Source organism: Falco rusticolus, chromosome 5, assembly GCF_015220075.1.
Source record: "Falco rusticolus isolate bFalRus1 chromosome 5, bFalRus1.pri, whole genome shotgun sequence".
Taxonomy (NCBI): Eukaryota; Metazoa; Chordata; class Aves; order Falconiformes; family Falconidae; genus Falco; species Falco rusticolus.
Genome location: NC_051191.1, coordinates 9,001,391 through 9,019,157, shown reverse-complemented (window position 1 = coordinate 9,019,157; position 17,767 = coordinate 9,001,391). Strand labels below are relative to the sequence as shown.

The 17,767-nt window shown below is 46.4% G+C and overlaps 1 protein-coding gene across 1 annotated transcript in view; it reads right to left on the bottom strand.

Moving 5' to 3' along the window:
• Positions 1–14,304: 14,304 nt before the first annotated feature.
• The window catches only part of WASL (WASP like actin nucleation promoting factor), a 58,123-nt gene continuing 54,660 nt past the window's right edge, over positions 14,305–17,767 (bottom strand). The window contains exon 12 of the mRNA XM_037388693.1: positions 14,305–14,601. The gene's annotated coding sequence lies outside the window, so the exon portion shown is untranslated. The remainder of the gene's footprint in view (positions 14,602–17,767) is intronic.

Genomic DNA, 17,767 nt, shown 5'->3' with positions numbered 1-17,767 from the left:
CCCATGACCAAATGGAAGTTGGAGCTTGGGATCTTCTGAGGATGGAAGCAATGGTGGAATGCAGACCATAGTCAGGAGTAGACCTATGACCCCAGACCTTGTGTGCAGCAGCTTTGTGAAGGATGCGAAACAGCAAAATGTTTAATCAAATACCAGAAGCAGCTAAACAGCTGCAAGGGGGAATAAAAGATAGGGAGGGAACTCAGAGAAAGCACAATGGAGAGGATTTGGAGGAAGACAAGACAATATTTAAAAAACCAAACCGAAACATTTAAGGAAAGAGGGAGAACGAGAGGTGAGGAAACTGCCTCTATGGGATGTGAAAACTGATATAGGAAAAGGTGACAGAGAAGAAAATGAATACTGAAAAGTGGCAGATGATAGAAGAGAAGAAAAGGATGTGGAAGAAGGAAAAAGCTAGATAGAAGAAAAAAGGAAAGTAAAATTCAATTTTCAGGTTGGTAAGACCTGTTGTAGTTGCTCTTTTGCAGAAGAGAAGGGCGATGGGCATGGCCCTTGCGAAGGCTTGGCCAGAGCTGCTGACTGCGGTTGCTGACAAGTGGCTCGTCAGTCCGTTCTGGTGTGAGGCCTGCTCTGACGATGGACATTAGTATTTCAGCGAAGATGTAAACTCACGGAAGGAGCAGCCACATGTGGTTATTTAAGCTCCTGCGGTGCACTTCCTTACGAAGTGTCAGTCCTGTGCCTTAGCCAAAGTCTAATCTGGGTAATTGCCTTCTGCCTACATAAATTTCACAGCAGTTTCACTTGGAGGCATTTCAAGGCACGTCTCCTATTTGCAGAGCCGCGAGGCAGAGCCCCCCGTAACACCTTGTTAAGGTTGTGATGTCCTGCTGAAGGGAAAGTCAGCCCCCTTCCTTCCTCAGGTGGGTGTCAGCCCTGCTGCTGATGGTGCTGAGCTCCCTCACGGATGCTTCCAAGGAGCAATCTGTTTTCCTTTCAAATTAGCAGGCGAGCACCATGTGACAAGGGTCCAAAACTCTTCTGGGAGGTACTGTGCCGCCTTCCCAGACTGGAAGATGGTTTAGCAGGAGCCAGGAGGTGCCAAGTCGTGTTCCTGCCTGGGGAACAAACACCTCGCAGCTGGGCGCTTCCCCTTGGGGCCCCAGCCCTGCCTGTAAGTGCAGTTCAGTTTCTGAACCCTTCCCTTGAGCCACAGAGAGGTAAATCATTTTCTTTGAAGGCCTTGTTTGCCCTGTGAGGTGGCCCCGGGTCATCTCCTGCACATCCAGCGCTATACTCCCATCAGAGCTGGACACAGTGTCTGGACAAGAGAGCCCTGGGATGCAGGTACACTCCTTGTTTGGACTTGTAGGTCTCCCTGCAGCAGGTGGCCATCTGTGTTCTCTCAAAGACAGTCAGAGAAACAAACACAGCAAAATCTGTCAAAATGAATTGGTCAGCAATAAAAGAGCTGCGAAGGGTAACCAAGTGCTTGCTGTCACTGAGGAGGTAAAAGGACGGGAGAAGACAATGGGTTATATTGTCTTTAGGAACAAAGAAAGTATCCTTAGAACATTATTTATCTCCTCATGAGTTGCAGAAATAACCAGCCCAGTGAAGAGCAGAAATACTGTAGCTTCCCGAGGAAGAAAAAAAGCAAAACCTGGGTCCCCTATTTACACTGAGCCAAGTCTCTCCCATGAGTGTTCCCCCAAATTCAGGCTGGGGAGCGGGAGGGGAGAGCTGGGTACTGCACAGAGCACAACACACTGTGGTTGAGACTGACATGGGGTCCTCCCACCACCCCACAGCTACCCTGCCCCATGCTGCTGTGGTGCCACTGCAGTGGTGACTTGCCACCCAGCTGCACCGGGCAAGGGCTGCAGCCTGGTGTGGTGGCCGGAGGCTGTGCCACCTTGCAAAGCCCTGCGCTCTGGGTCATCCAACAGGGGGGCAGCGCCTTCGTGCTTTGGCCCTTCCATAACGTGTACCCATGTGAACATCCATGCCATATAACGTGGTACGAGAGAGCTGGCTTACGGGAGCACCAGAAATATCAGAGCCTGACTGTTACCTGTAATTCCAGGATCTGGCTTTTTAGTTTGTGCCTCGTCACCTAGGGAGATGTCTGAGCTTATTGAAAGAAAACGACCTCATAAAAGGCTGAGAGATTTTATTTCCATGTCTTCTGGAAGTTTCCTGCCTCCTGCCAAGTCACCTGTTAGACTAGTTCTGGACAGTGACCCACGCTGCTCTGCCGCTGGGGTGTTAGCGGGGGGCAGAGGTGCTGGTCTGGCAGCCCTGCCAGAGATGCTTGCTTCCCACCAAACAGGGCAGGTGGCCAGTGAGGCTCCTTCCAGGCGAAGCCACATCCATTTCTGGAGCCCAAGCCTGTGCTGCACGCAGCTGGTAACCAGAGGAGCCGGTGCAGCGCAGTCTCGGCGTGGTGTGGGGCAGAAATGAATGTCCCGGGGCATGGGAGGCAGTAAGGTGGAGGCGAGTATGGCCAAGGCCTCTCCCCTGCCCACACACTAGCACAGCACCGGTGCAGCCCTCCCAGCGCAGAAGAAAAGCTGTGAGTATTCAAGACTTCCATGCCATTACTCAAACAGTTCCCTCGGAAGTTCATCAAAACTATGGAAGTAATGATTAAGGCAGAGCAGGTCCGCAACGAAAATAGAGAAGACTTCTCTGTGGGTTGTTTAGAGAGTGACACGTAACTACCATGAGGTAGCCACGAAGGGGGTACCTGCAATGCCTGGGTGTAAGGGGAGAGGTAGCTCCAGGAATTGTTTCTGAGTGCAGGCTCAAGTGAAACAGCATTTGGAAGAGTGTGTACCATTCCAGTAAGTAACAGCCAGGAAAAATTTTGAATCGGAAGAGGGGAAGAAAATGGCTAGGATAACTGGGGAACTGGAGAGGCTGGCCTATGAGAGAGATGAGAACAGGTGGTGGGATCAGTCTAGCCAAACAAAAGCTCAAAAGGATTTCAGCTCATGTCTATAAATACTGCAAAGGGGAAAGAGCTACAGGGCACTGTTAAGAGTAGGAAAAAAAAAAAAAAGAAAGGACAGACACCGTGCATGATTGCACTTGGATGAAAAATTAGAAGGTATTTCCTAACTCAGAACAAGAAAGTTCTTGGAACAGCATTCCCATTAAAAAGGAATGGGCAAATTCACCAACTGTCTCTTAAAAGTGTAAGAAGCTTATGAAAAGGATTGTATGGTGTGGTGCTTTCAGCAGCAGAAGCCTGAAACTGCTAACACAGAAGCTCCTGCCATTATTATACTAATGCTCTTAGATGTGAAAACACCACAGGATCTGCAAGTTGGAACAATATCGAAAGTTGTAAAAATTTCCTACTTTTTTTTTTTTTCAAATCTATTCAAATCAGATGTAACTTTAGAAAAAAACTATCACATGGAAGCCAAAGCCTTATGCTAGATGCTGGCTTAACACTCCCTGTGCTTGATACCAACAGGAACCAAACACTTAGAAGAGGGAGTGGAATTTGGTTTCACACATTAAGCCCAGCACCGTACGTACACTGTCTTGGTCTCCATTTGCAAAACCCTGCACTTAAGATAGAATTCATTTTTAGATTCATTCCGCAAAAGTTACAACACAAGTTTACTTTGACTTGCCAGTTCAATTACTTCATTTTTAATTTTAAGTTCTTGAATGGGATAGTGATAATTGTGCCTCACACACAAGGAGAAACCCTGCAACCAGGAGAGAAAGCCTTGCTCAGAAATTAAATTGTATGCCTGTATCACTGAGAAGATGCTCTTTAGAAGCACCTGGTGATTTGGAGTGGCCGCTTTTATATATGTAGCATGAGATATTTTCCTTTTCAGACACGTGAAATGTCAGCCCACTGATGATGTTTCAAGTTCGGCACTTCTAAATGAAGTTTCTGAACTGGACTGTGGTTTCTGCAGTATTTTGGTCATTTTATTTTATATGAGATTTCTTTTGCTCTTGCAAGTACAGAGGACTCATGTTTCAGACCTGCTGCTCAGAAGAGACTTTCATCATCTGAGGGGAGACATCTCAACATCCCACCTCTCAGCTGGGACTTGGGCTTCCCAGTCCTCAGCCTCACCCCAAGCCGACAAGACCTGGAGCCACGCGGGAGGAGGCTTACGGGCAAGGCATGCCATCGCAGCTCGGGCAGGCAGCGTGGGGGCATGAATCTGGACAAAGTAAGTGGGCTACTGGAGCTACATGCTCCCAGCATGGATCAGCCCTTTTGCCCCCAGGTCTGTGGTGTTTCCTGGCTTGCCAGGGCTGTTCTGCGAGGGGAGCACGGGCTGGAGGTCTGTTGCAGCTTTGGGTCTGCCGGGTGGATGCAGCCTTGCGCCGAAACTGGAAGGTGGAAGAGTGAACTGCAGCTACTGTGCAGCAGTTGAGGGCCTTGCTTTCTTCCTGTGAAGACAGCGGAAAAATAGGGCAACTGTCACCAACCAGCTGTGGGGTAACCGGTGCACTATCGGACCCAGATGTAACTGTTCTGTGTGAAAAGGATGGATCAGCCCAAAAGAAAAATGGAGATATGGAAAAATTCTGCCCTTGCTGAAAGCAGGGCAACAGCCTACCTGTCAGGTGTATTTATTTCTAACTGTAATATTTGACTGTTTGCAGCATCAAATGAATATGAATATTATAAAACCTTTTTAATGGCAAAAAAAAAAAAAAAAAAAAAATTTCTATGGAACTCTAGCAAAGGGAAAGATGCTTCTATTTCCTTAAAATGTTGTCATGCTAAAAATTCTCAGTGAATTTCTGGTAAGAGCCAGAACGTGTATCCCAGAGGCAAGACTGAGGGTTATGTCCTGGGCTGTGCTTCTGCTATTTGTGTTCTCTGGGCTATATTGCTTAATTTCTTGTGACTCTACTTTGCCTTGGAGATATCAGTATTGATCTGCCTCAGAATACTGCAAGGCTATGCTCACATAGACTCAAGCGTGCTCCAAGACTCTCAGACACCAAGAGCTATTAGGTGCATTGTTTTTAATTTTTTTATTTTTATTTTTGCTAACAGGAATGTTGTGACTGGCTGAATATAAGTGAATATGATGAATGTCAGTGTATTTCTAAGCGGTAAGAGAAGCACAGCCCATGACCCAGTGCAAGAAATTTTGTAAATGCGGATGGAGCAAGCCACAAGGGCAGAAATCCCAAGACTGACTCAGCCATGCAAGAATGCTGTTGAAAGAAGACATGCCATTTCTGTCATTTAGTCACCTAAGAAACAAGCACATAAGGAACCAAAAGGACAGTTAGAAATGCTTGTGCACCCTGAGGAGGATAAATTGTGGCTGTTTCACAGCAGTGGCCTAGGAGACAATTTCACCAGACTAACCAAGTGTAACCTGTATCCATCAGACTATTTGTCTTTCATGGGAGGTACCTGAAGTTTCAATTCCATAGGTAAGAAATTCATCCCTTCTGCACTCCATTATGGCATTTCTGCCAAGGGCACTAGGTCAATCCACCCGTAAAGGGCTAAATATGTCCTGCGCTTTTCTTTCCAGGGCTTGTTCTGAGAAACATGTGGAGCCACAGTTTTTTGGGGGTTTTTTTTGGTTTTTTTTTTAGTAACATACATTGATAATGATTCTATGATTCTAACTCTGCCCTGACTGCCACAGGTCAGTCTGGATTGTGTCGAGGAAGCAGGTACAGGCAAACTTTACCCATATAGAGAGCCGGTGAGGGACACCAGCGCCAGCCCAGGAGGTGTGTGACTGCACAGGCAGCACTCAGACAGGGTGAATATTCCTGCCTTTCATCCCTGTTTAGCATGCAGGTGTGGGTGCATCACTAACCCCCGTTACAGGACTTCTGACATCCCACGCCAGGCTTATCTTTTGTCTAGACACTCATGAGCTAAACTTCTCAGTCTCTGCTATAGTTTATTGTGACCAAAAATAGTCTATGTGAGATCACCTCACTCCAAACATCCTAATAGTTGGATTTTAGGTGCAATACCAGTTAGACCAGCTCCAGGACAGTTTTGCAGCTCTGCTGCAGTCGCTGTTGCCCCCTTCATGTCTTTGTGTGTTGCTGCCCCCTCTCTCACCAAACTTGCAAGCAGTCAGTTCAAGGAGGTAAACCAGTGCCCTCCCCAAAAAAAGAAAGCAAAAAGAAAACCAACCAAACAGAAACCAACCAAAAAGAAAACCAACCAAACAGTTTGGTTCCCCAGACCTCTCACTGCAGTTTCAGCACCGTGTTGCTAGTGCAGGGGAGGTGGTGGGAACCTCTGGCCAGGAATGGAGGGAGGACAGTGCCGGGCAGTGCGGATTTAGCTTGGTTTAAATTGTTCTGGATCCATCCCCTAAGCTCTTTGTGACAACAGAACTGTGGATGTTGATAGCCCAGCACAGCTGAGCAGCCCGCATCACCCCAGCGTGCCACTGGCTCCCGCTCTCAAATTCCCACTGAGACGAATCCCACAGGTCATGTGGAGAACTGAGCTTACAGCTGGGTGTCAGACAATCCTGAGCTCTAATCCCACTCCGCCAGCTCTGTGCTATGAGACATGGTGTGCCTCAAGGGCATTGAGCAAGTTGTGTCAGCTTCCTATCGCTGCAGAGCATAAAAATTAGTTGTGAAAGTGCTTCCAAAGTGGCCTTTGCTCCAAGACAAGATCAAAGATAATTAAACAGGTCCTTAAAAATACATAATAGCTGGAGCTCCTGGTGTCCCTGAACAACCATCCATTGGAAAGTCTTCCTTAGTGTTTTGTCATCTTCTCAGGTGGCAAGTAAGCCCATTACTCTTTGTATCAACCACAGTGGATGTGGAAGACCATTCACACTGGGTAGTTGTTGTTTGGCTACCTCAGAATGGCAACAGGTAGCCTCACCTGCGAGTGACTGTTCAGCATGTTGATACTACAGAATGCCCTCATTCTACTACTTAATTAAATGCAGAGTGACCAGACCTGTTCAATGCTAAGGGTACTGGGTCCTCTGATGGTCATCCATTCCAAAGCCAGCAGGGCCCACAGCTGATTGCACACGTTAGCCAGCTGTGATCCCACCACAGGCATGATTAATTCTGAAGCAATCGACTATTCCCCCTGAAGTGTGCCGCCCTGCAGCTCCTCAGCTAGGTTCCCCACCAGAAGAGACCTGGTGGTGAGTAGTTGGGAATATGGGGTCATTATCACATTGGGGAGCTGCATGATCCCAGATTGCTCCCCCATCACTTGCTTTGCCTGTCAGTTTTCTGATACTTTCTCATGGTTGTGTTGGCACTAGTAGTGCCCCTGGGATAAAGTGGTAATGGGGTGATAGGTGCAGAGGTGGTTCTCTTATCAGGGTTGGGCCAGTTTGTCAGTTCCTGGGTGGAATTTCTGACCAGAGTAAGAGAACCAGCCTGAGCCTCTGGGCCTCAGGCGCTGCTGTTGTGGTGGGACTCACATGCCCAAGACCGCTGAAAACAAAGACCTGAATTCACTCTGTCATATTTCAATGAATGTTTAAACACCCGCTTTCCAAATCGGCCTCTTTCCAAGCTCATAAATATTTACCATCCTCTCCAAATGAAGCGGTGGTCTTGAGAGAATTTAAATTTGACTGCAGCTTTGTTTATAGGGTATTTCCTAATTTGAAATTCAAGGTTAATGCGTCTCTCAGGCAGTCTCAGGGTGTCTTTCTCTCGTTTGCTTTTCATGAAGAAGTCTGGAGGGTTCATTTTTTCCTGGGGCAACTGGTGAAACTGTTCAGTTCTTCAACCAGCCATGGGGTGGAAAACCTCTGCAGGGCCATTCAGCCCTCTTGCTGGGGTTGGGAGAGTTGCAATGATCTCTGTGTAAAGCAGAAAGAAGATTCAAATGTGTCCACCGCATTCCAGTCTTTCTGCCAGCAAGAGATGCTGCCTGCTGCCCTGAGGTCATGGGAGGTCTCCAGGGCCATTGCTGGCATTTAAAAGCAAACAATGGACTAGGGTATGTTATTTCTGACACAGAACATCATCCTTTAAAAGCAGCACATCTGATTTAGTTGCAGCCAGCTGAGAGTGACCTGAAGGCAGATCAGGAGTTGTATAATTTATAACGGTCAGCTTTTAAGTGAAATTAGGGATTAGTCTGGAAATGCTGTTGCAGCTGTAGCTTTACTCTAATCTCCTGCCTCTTACACCAGATAGTCTATAATGCCTCAAAATGTGAACACTGAGCTAACTGGTGGCAGAATTTCCTGCACGGTGTCTACACGGCTGCTTGTGAGTAGGACTGCCACTGCAGTACAGGGGGGAAGGCTGCATAAAAAATATATGAGGAACTAAGGATGATACAGCCCTTTATTTGCTTTTCTACCAAGCTGTATGTGAAGGATCACCTTGCTGTGAGACAGAGGTGGGCACCATGCTGCCAGTGAACAGGCTTCTCACTTGAAGGGCTTTCTCACCAGCTTGGCCTCCATGTTGCGTGGCACCAACAAAGGTTTAACGATCATCAGGTTTTTCTTTCCATGTCTTTTTCCCATTCCTCCAATTACCACTTCCAGATTATGGAGGAGGCTTGCCCATCACTTCTATTTTCTCCTGCTGCCCCTACCCTTCATTTCAGTGTTTTGCATAGAAGAGGCTTGCTTTTTTCCATGTTTGCTTTGGGATATTTGTTTAATAACTCTCTTGGAGACATGTTCAGTATGATCCAGGTGTTAGCAGCTTGGGTTCAGAGTGCTCTCACCAGTGTCAATCCTTTCCTCACACGTCTCTGTGCTGGGCCTCACCTTGTCATGTCAAAAGACACTCTGCAACCTTTTTTTTCTCCTTTAATCCTCATCTGGCATTGTTTGGGTCATGGGAGAACTAAGTACATGAGGTAAGGAAAAGCCAAGCCTAAACCATGAACACGGTCTGAATGAAAGCGCCATCAAGCTGCTTTTTCCATCCCGCTGGCTCTGAACCAGAACAAAGAATATGACATCTTTTCATCTTATGTCTCACTACCAGTGAAGAATGTACTCCCTAGCAGACATCACATAAGCTTTTAAATCCCTGAATGTGTTTCAGGTAGAGGGTTCTGTCCTGGGGGTTGGAAAAGTGATAAAACATGAACGAGAGGTTTCTCTGGTAGACAAAGGAAGATAAACCTGAAACTTCCACTATGTATCTAAACAAATGATCTTCAACATTAATTTCTTCAAAGCAAAAAATCCAGAAAGCATTTCAAATATAGATCTGCTGCTTCTCTCTACTTTAAAAATCTGTTCTACAGAGTTTACTGGAAAGCAGCTACATAGTCACCTGCACCACATATGAAATACGTAATTGCAACTTGGAGGAGAAAGTAAGTTTGTTCTGGTATTAAAAATTCTCTGTCAGAAGAATTTGATAAATATAATGCAGCATGCAAAATCAGCCTGATTTTTATTTTAAGTGCCTCTCCAGTACCATAGGGGTATGCCCTTTATGCAGCTCTGGCCTCCGATCAGCCAAGCAATTACCCCTGTTACAAAGGCCAAATGTTGTGCCAGCTTGCAAGAACTGCCAAAACTGTAATACGAACTTGTGGATCAATTTATACATTCTCGTACAGGCTGATGCCTTTCTGTGCAACAGGGCACTGCCTCAGGTAGCCTGACAATTCCCTTCTTGGGCTTCTAATTCCAGTCTTTGCTTCTGCTCTGTGAATTCTGCCAAACCCTTACATGCCCCAGAGAAAGAAGTCTGGGGACTCTGATCATACGTACTGTGCAGATTGTTCCAGATGCTCCCATCTCCAGTGCAACCTTATAGTTTGTACATCAGGTACATGCTTCTCTGAGATAGCGTACATTTAAGAGGAAACAGTGATGAAATGCAGAGACAACCTCATACCCTGTGACCCCAGCAAGTAGCTGTGGTACATGAGAGCTGCTCAATGAACATTATAAAATCTAACCTATAGGGACTCACTCTCTACGAACTAATAGCTCTATTCCTTGCCAAACCTGTGGCTGAGGTATCACACCAATTAAACACATACCATTCTCTGAGACAGAGGCTGTTGCTAGTTAAGTACCACCGTACCGCTGCGTTTGCTGTTGCAGAGCTCCCATGCTGCCTATTTCCAGAACATCCCAACAGTTTGACTGCGCCCCAGTTTAGTAGTTCTAAATACAGCTTGGTGGAAAGATTTCATGACTGGATAAAATGTAATGCTGCTGGAAATAAGGAGCAATGGGGTAGAGCACGTATCTTTTTCACAAAATTCTGCTAAAGCCTCGGTGAAACGAGCCTTCCCCACTTGCAACTTGGGCAGTTAGATTTTATTGCCTGAACTTTTCACAGAAATTCTTGCACTCTGACCTGGTTAGTGTTAGCGAAATGCTTAGAGGTCCCGAACAAAATGCTGGCACATGCGTGCAGGGAATAACCAGTATTTAAACTGAGTGAAAAACTTTGGGGTTAGTACGTCTATGAGCTTCCATTTAGCAAGACCTTAAGAGGCTGCACCGGGCAGAAACATTTTGCCAGTTTCAGTCAAATTAGCAACACAAAGTTTTTGTTTCTTTTTTCCTTCATTAATATTGCAAACCAGATGCTGCTAAATTAGAACCCAACTGTCTTTATAGTAATAAAACAGGAGGTCGGATTTAAAAAGCTGCGTTTGCCCTTGTGTTTCTTGGAAGACCTCTCTGTCTCTAAGTTGACAGTGCAGCTGTTCACTGAAAATTATGCAGAAAGATTAATAAAATCTGAGTTGGGCTTTTAAAATATATAGCCAGTCCAACAGTTTTAAGTAAGCATGGATCACACTGTTCAGCTGAAATAGCTGACACATTTTTACCCTGTGGCTGTAGTATTTATCAAGTGCACATAGTAAAAAAGGAATTTAATAGAGGAAAGTAAATCAATCTGATTTCACCTGTGTCCAGTCACAGTTTCTCCTAATGTCCCGTGACGACCTGAGAGGCTGGGGGATATAGAGTGTGACCGTCATCCCGCAGCAAAAATATTATCACACACTTCAAAGCTACTGGCTGTCTTTCCTCAAATAAAGTCAGAGCTTTAACGTGCGCCCTGATGAAAACAGGATGGCCCCTTTCAAACCCAGATGATAGAGACAGACGAAGCAGTAAGACGAAACCGGCGGGAGCCAGCACACACAGAGCTGCAGTAAATCCAAGCCATAAACAGAATGCCTCCTGTACTTAAAATCTTCCGAGGCCCCTGAGCTTTCTGAAAGCGTGACAGCAGACAGCAGCACCACTGTGCCCTCCGGCCTTGCAGACCTGCAGGGATTTGGGGGAGGCACCAATTCTGGTCATTTCATAATGATTTACACCCATAAAGCTGATGCTTTTTGCATCTTCAGGGAGAAATGTGTGACCACTTGTGGCCAATTGGCAAAGAACTCCAACACACTGAACAGGCAGAGCGGAGCAGCCACAGGGCAGGGCCATAGGACAGGGCCATACGGCAGGGCCACAGGGCAGGGCCGTAGGGCAGGGCCACAGGACAGGGCCATAGGACAGGGCCATAGGGCAGGGCCATAGGGCAGGGCCACAGGACAGGGCCATAGGGCAGGGCCATAGGGCAGGGCCACAGGACAGGGCCACAGGGCAGGGCCGTAGGGCAGGGCCACAGGACAGGGCCATAGGACAGGGCCATAGGGCAGGGCCATAGGGCAGGGCCACAGGACAGGGCCATACGGCAGGGCCATAGGGCAGGGCCACAGGACAGGGCCACAGGACAGGGCCATAGGACAGGGCCATACGGCAGGGCCATACGGCAGGGCCATACGGCAGGGCCACAGGACAGGGCCATAGGACAGGGCCATACGGCAGGGCCATACGGCAGGGCCATAGGGCAGGGCCACAGGACAGGGCCACAGGACAGGGCCATACGGCAGGGCCATAGGGCAGGGCCACAGGACAGGGCCACAGGGCAGGGCCATAGGGCAGGGCCACAGGACAGGGCCATAGGACAGGGCCATACGGCAGGGCCATACGGCAGGGCCATACGGCAGGGCCATAGGGCAGGGCCACAGGACAGGGCCATAGGACAGGGCCATACGGCAGGGCCATACGGCAGGGCCATAGGGCAGGGCCACAGGACAGGGCCACAGGACAGGGCCATACGGCAGGGCCATAGGGCAGGGCCACAGGACAGGGCCATACGGCAGGGCCATAGGGCAGGGCCACAGGACAGGGCCACAGGACAGGGCCATATGGCAGGGCCATAGGGCAGGGCCACAGGACAGGGCCATAGGGCAGGGCCACAGGACAGGGCCATACGGCAGGGCCATAGGGCAGGGCCACAGGACAGGGCCATAGGACAGGGCCATAGGGCAGGGCCATAGGGCAGGGCCACAGGACAGGGCCGTACAGCAGGGCCATACATCGCTGCTGCCGCTGGTACAGACGCTGCCTGCAGTAATGGCGCAGCCGGGCCCGGCGGCTCGCCTGTCAGGACTCCCTGTTCGGGATCAGTTAAGCCTCTTGACAGCATCAGTCACAGTGAAGTGCTCCCGGTGGGAGCTGCTGTGAGGGGGTGTGCTGCAAACCTGGCTGGTCAACCAGGGGACTAGCAACTGCTCTGTAACTCCATGTCCCAAAACTCATGTCTTTCACATAGTTTATTAAAACTAAATCCATGTGAACCGCATGCTGTGGGTGAGCTCCCAGCGTCCTGCTCACACAGGAGTTAATTTTTTTTTTAAGGCCACACTAGAGTATGACCCGATATTTGCACATACAGATAGCAAACTGCTCGGATGAACTCTGCTGTACAGACACCACTCAGGTGGGTTCTGTTTTGCTTTTTGAGAGCTTAAAAAGGGCTGCCAATTCTGAAAACCACCTAACAGGAATAAAGAAGTCTTCCCTAATGTTTTTGTTCTAAGAACTGAGATAACTAAATTTTAACAAGTAAAATGGCATTTTAAAATACTTTTAAGTGTCACATGCCTGGACCGCAGTGCCATGGCCTCTATGTATTTACACGCATCGCTTTTGATACAGTTACCACCATTGCACAGATGGGCAACCAAGGCGCAGGGCACACTGGTGAGATTTGGTTTCAGTAAGGCACCTACATCCAAGTGTCTGAAGTACACATGCCCACCTACTCAATGGATGCCTACACTCTCATTACAGCCAGTGGAGATACTGAGTTGGACAGATGCAGGAGCCTGCTTTGCGACGCATCCCATCCTGATTTCCCACTAACGCATCTCCTGTTTCTGAGACTGAACACAGCTAAATCTCTTGAACGCTGAGCCACAGGGCCTGCTGCATGGGGACAAGACCCCAGTGAAGTCCACCGTAGCTTTCTGAATGTGCTGCTGAACTACTCCCTGCAGACAGTCTTGTTGATGGCCACCACTCTTCGGAGTCTCCTCCAAAAGAACACAAGGAGATAATCTGCTTCCAGTTAGACGAGGTGCTTGTCACCCACAGCAGCAGCTTCATCCAGGGCTCTGCCCTCCTGCTAACAACCTGAACGAGTTTTATGGCAAAGAATGGGTAAGATAGCAAATGTTCAGATACTTGGACTTTCTACTGTCTTCCAGAAGGCACTGGTTCTACCTAGGCAGAGAGAGAACATCTGAAGAATGAGTCGAAGGTAAGAAGCTTTGTGCTAAAAATAGGGAAGGACATAAGGAAGCATATAGTCTCGTTTTATTGGGAAGTCAGGAACCACAAAGATCTGTAATGATCTCACACTGTATCACTCTTCCGGAGGATTTCAGGACCAACAGAAAGGCTGTTCTGGCAGCAAAACCACAATGAATGCAACCAGCAACTTCAGCTACCACAGCATTTGATTTCAACCAGGGGATGGCAGCTACAGCCCTCCAGGCAACAGAGATGCCTTATGTCTACAGGTAACAGTGCAACAATCCATTTCTGGTTGGCAGAATGCAGGGGTCTCACTAAATCCTCTGCATTACAATCTAGCTGAAGGTAACTTAGCTAGCATCCGTGGTGTGAGGTGCGAGGAATGCTGCATTAAACTCATTCCAAATGCAGGTATCATCTCTAGGCTGGATGGGCAGCTTGATTGAGGAGGCAGATTCCTCACATGAAATAGCAGAACGATGATGATCATCCTGACCAGCTGCTGGCCAAGGTCTGCGTGATTTTCTGAGGTACATAACCTAGAGAGCCAGCATACATGATGAACCAGGAAACGCGCCCAGCAGCAAAGAAAGATTCCAGCTTTTTTTGTTTTCTATGTGATCTATGTTGGGTCGACTCCTTGAAGACCGCATCTTGGATTACAGCTATCCCTTGACCAGCCACCCATCTCTCACCGCTCATTAGAGCAACCAGCTCAAAGCTTTCTCTGTTGGTCATTTAATATCTCTGAGTAGTCCTCAGTTAAGTACGTAGGTAAGCCCATTTTCTCCCCAGAGGAATCCACACCAGGACAACTTCTGTTCACTTTGAAATGGTTCATGTGTTACACAACAGCTGCATGCTGTAGGCTGCTGAAGGTATCTGTTAAGCAATTGTGTTAACTGTATTTTTATTATGAGGCTTGGAGAGCTGTCCAGGAATAAGACATTGGTAGTGAAGACCAGAATGGCTGAGAGTATTAAGGGCTGAGATGTGATAATGTATCTGCGAGAAAGAGGCACTTCAGTTATCCGAGTAGGACATCAGTTTAGCAGGAGTTTCCCAGCTCCTGTAAAGCAAACATGGAGGATGTTATAGCACAAAAGGGATCCATTAAACACTACAGGATTTCACAGTTTTTCTTTTCTTTATCTTGCTTTACTGGACTCTATTGGTCCTTCTGCAGACTTGTAATCAGATGAATTTTTTTCTTTTTAAGGTCTCTGAACACTCTTTATCTCCATTTTGGCCACTAAAAAGCCCCAGTAGGGCTGTGCCTTCTTTCCAGGCATCTTGCTCGCTGAGGTTTTAAATTCTGTTGGTAGCTTTCCTTTTTTCCTAGCCTGGTAAGAATTCTGCTTTATCCGATAACTTGCATTAGAATTAGGTAACTCATAATACACAGTAGGTTTCTAAAAACTATTTTCTCCACAAGAAGATGCGATGGGCTGCCTGGCTGAGGAGCAGATTAGCAATGTAATGTGCCATATCCAAATACTTGGCATTCTAAGACTACAGAGTGTGCCGGGAGACCTCCTGCCAAGAAAATCAGCATTTCCCTTTCCAGACCACAGTGCCATTCAGACAGAAGTTTTGGAAAATTCATCTAGAAATACTTCTAAAGACGTATTATTTCTGTTTGGTAAAAGACATGGTGAAGAAACAAAAAGGCCCAGGTACCACCCTGCTGTGCTTTCATCCAGGGATTACATCGACTCACATATGGAAAGGGCAGCACAGAACCTAGCAGGAGCCGGATGGGATGCTGAGAACTCATCAGTATTATCCCCATTTAAAAAACAAACCCAACAGCGATACCATGGACGTTCCCTGTCATGTGCTCTTGGCACCTGCTTTCATACAAACAACTTATTTGGTTTTGTACCGGATAACCCACTATTAGCGTGGCCAAGAGTATCAAATGCAGGCGCGAGCACTGCGTAACACAACCGAGAGCAGAGGGGCCACTAGAGTCTCCAGGACTACTACTCTTCTTACCTGTCTTGGGGACAGCAAGTGCATTTCAGTAACATACTCTCTAAGGGCAGGATTACGTACTAAAAGCTACTACAGGTGAAAACTTTTCATTCTTGATGTAGGCCCTTGAAAAATACTACTACTAGTTAGGAGATTTCTGCTTTAGCCACTTGCCTTCATGCTTGCACACATTACCTGCAGGAGACTAACCACAGAAAGCATGTTTTTATGTTAACTGGGTCTAGACTGCTTTTTATATTTCATTTTGAATTAAAAAAACAAAGAGATTCCTTGCTGACAGTTGAACAGGCATAACACTGGCAAAGGACTACATGCTGGGGATCACTTCTCTTGATGATGAAATAAGCACTGTTTTGGTCCAAAAGACTATTCTAACCAGAATAGCAGCATCTAGTAAAAAAAAACCCCAAAAAACAAAAAAAAAACCAACCCAAGGATGCAAGCTTCTCACAGTTTGTCAGTCTGTGTTCCTTGTATCCTGATTATCTGAGAAAGCCCCATCTACCAACAAAGGGCTCTAAACCCAGCTCAAGTGCTCTGGCAGTTGCCTAGTTTTTTGGCATCAACATCCAGAAGGGCCAACTCCTGATTCTGCATGCTTGCCAACGTCATTTAAGCAAATATTTTGTGTATCATATTTCTTAAGCTTTAAACTCTAGATCGTATTGTGTCCCTCGGCTGGCACATACAAAAATATAATGCTGGTGATGAGGGTTTCTGAACTTGTTCTGTTTTTTAAAGCTTCTCTTACACCCCCTTATCTAATCCTCAAGTAACAAGTTTAAAATTCATACAGTTCAAGTAACAAAACTCAGAGAAGACAACAAAGCTTCAGGCAGGGGAAAAATCACGTGCATGAAGTGTGTGGCTCAAAAACTTCCTACCAAAGAGACTCAAAAACTCTTTAAAGCACTAGCAAAAAGGCCTTTAAGTATGTTTGCCAGTACTAATAGATGAAAACCACGTTAAATGTAAAATATCAAGCTTCACAGTTTCAAGTGTGTATTAAGCTGTTTATAGATCAGTAAGTCCTGCAGGTATTACACAAAACTACATTAGAGAAAAATTTGGATAGCTAATAAATTACTATTCTAGCTCATTCTAGCAGGTTACTCCTGCAAAAACTGTAAAATTCAGCATGAAATAAAATGTCAGAAAACAACTCATTTATATTTGGACATTGATGCAATGATTCTACTTGTCAACATGTATCTGCATTCCTTTTAGATCTGAGTTCAAACAACTAATGATTTATTTTTTTCAGGCACAAAATAGCAGATGTGCCACAGCAGTTTGGTGAATAAAAAAGAAGTCTCCTCCACAACTGCATAAATATTCTCAAACGTTCAAAGACTACCTTAGAGAAAAGGGCCAGGCTGCTGTCACTGACAAGCAAGTTTAAACACGGGCATTAGACCTTCACTGCTCCCGTTCTAGTTAATATTATCCCACCCTTCCCGTCTTCTTACTCACAAGAAAACTCTAGGCAATAAACAAATACATAGCAACAGGAGTCCTTACTGCAGTGCTAGAGGGTAACACCGCACCTTTTGGAGACAGAGGCTTAATATCTTCTAAGTTTCCCTAAACCATTTTCACTTTTCTATAAATAAAGCTGCTTATCACTGTACTTAAGCTTCAGGAACTTTAATTAGACCAGGAATTCCTCTAATGATTAGATAAAGGCTGTTGCAGGGGAGTTGTAAGTGTCTTAAAAACAAAAGGATCTCTCCTCCTCTTTTCTCTTTACATACATCTTACTTGGGAAAGTAGCCACTGTCAAAAAAACCCCGACAAACAACCCAATTTGAAAGACTAGCCTCCTTTCAAAGGCATGTTTTACACTTCGGTTTACTAAGTGGAGAGGAAATATACCTCAGCACATCCTGTAAGTAATGATTCCAACTTTGCTTTGTACTTAAGGTCTAAAAATCAGAGAAGTACTAAACTTCAAAAGAAAGTGTACGCCAGATAAAAATCTGCAATGCTGGACTCTTCAGATGCTTTGCAGAAGGAAAGCAAACGTCTGAAAGTGTCCTGAGCTCAAATAATACAACTCGCGAGACAAAGATTTAGGTTTGTGAAAACCTCGTAAGTTAAGAGCATTCATTGACAGGCGTTAACTAGTTAGTACTGCTCCCTGAGTGTTTATTAATGAAGCCATGTTTGTTTGACCTTGAAACGTTGCTGGATTATTGCACTTGCCTGCAGCAGTAGCTGTTCCAGAGAAGCTGCTG